This window comes from Gracilinanus agilis, chromosome 1 (assembly GCF_016433145.1).
Source record: "Gracilinanus agilis isolate LMUSP501 chromosome 1, AgileGrace, whole genome shotgun sequence".
NCBI lineage: Eukaryota > Metazoa > Chordata > Mammalia > Didelphimorphia > Didelphidae > Gracilinanus > Gracilinanus agilis.
In genome coordinates this window covers 527,467,617-527,468,840 of record NC_058130.1, presented here as the reverse complement: position 1 = coordinate 527,468,840, position 1,224 = coordinate 527,467,617, and the positions used below count along the sequence as shown (strand labels likewise).

Genomic DNA, 1,224 nt, shown 5'->3' with positions numbered 1-1,224 from the left:
TTTTTCAGTATCTGAACACAGTGTCGCCAGAGTCACCATCAGCACAAGATTTCTTTCCCCTCTATGATTAGTTTGCGTATATATATATATATATATAATGACAATAAGCATTTAATTTTATTACTGATGCAATCCAAGTATGAATAAATAAAATTAGCTCTTCTACACTATCTGTCCCCAGTTTGTTTTAAATAGAAAAAGTGCTAAGTTTTCCCTCAGAGAAGTTTCAGCAATTCTTATCGAAATTAAACAATGGTTTGCTCTTCCAAAAATCTTTCTAGAACTAAAAATCATACTCTAATAAGAAATCTCAGGGCAATAATCTCCTTATTGATATTGCCTATACTCTCCAAATGGTGAGGGTGGCAATTGGGCTAGAGACAATTAGGAAGTATCTTTGACAAATTGAGATCCATTTGGAAACTGGGCAGATGCAAATCTTTTTACCAGGCTACTAGCTCCTTCTATTGAACGATGGCCATTAGTTAGTTTCTTGGTGCCAATATGGCTCCAGTTAAGGCATCACTTGTGATGGAATTACAGGGATCTTCTTTTCTTCTCATTTTTATCACACTACAATAAATCATAGAAATGAGACTTCTTCAAGTTGCAAAGCTACCTCCCAAATTTGTTGCTCTGGTTTTGATGGCTGTCAAACTGCCTTTCAACTTGTGGCTTACCTCCACAGAAGAATTGCTAAAATCTTTGATATATTGGAAGATACCTCCTCCTAGGGTGCTCATAGTGAAAGTTCTACCACAGTCATCCACAATTCAGAAGCAACAAGACTCCCAAGGATACTCCTCCATCTTGCACGTGGTATCAGTAGTCTCCATGTTTCTTCATTCTATCTCATGGGTTTGTGCAGGGGTTTATCTATGGAGCTCCACTGCTCCAGTAACTCTGTCAAAACACCTCTTTTGGGGCAGCTGGGTAGCTCAGTGGATTGAGAGCCAGGTCTAGAGATGGGAGGTCCTAGGTTCAAATCCGGCCTCAGACACTTCCCAGCTGTGTGACCCTGGGCAAGTCACTTGACCCCCATTGCCTACCCTTACCACTCTTCCACCTATAAGTCAATACACAGAAGTTAAGGGTTTAAAATAAAAAAAATAAAAAAAACACCTCTTTTCTCCTATTTCACAAGAAGTAGTAGATGTTGACTCTGCCTGGCTATAGGCAGCTGAAGAAGAAGAGAAATTGTGAGGATTCAACATGGAGAACTTT

The 1,224-nt window shown here is 39.3% G+C and overlaps 1 pseudogene; it reads right to left on the bottom strand.

The window, feature by feature from the left end:
* Positions 1-327: 327 nt before the first annotated feature.
* LOC123231730 lies at positions 328-809 on the bottom strand (annotated as a pseudogene).
* Positions 810-1,224: the final 415 nt, after the last annotated feature.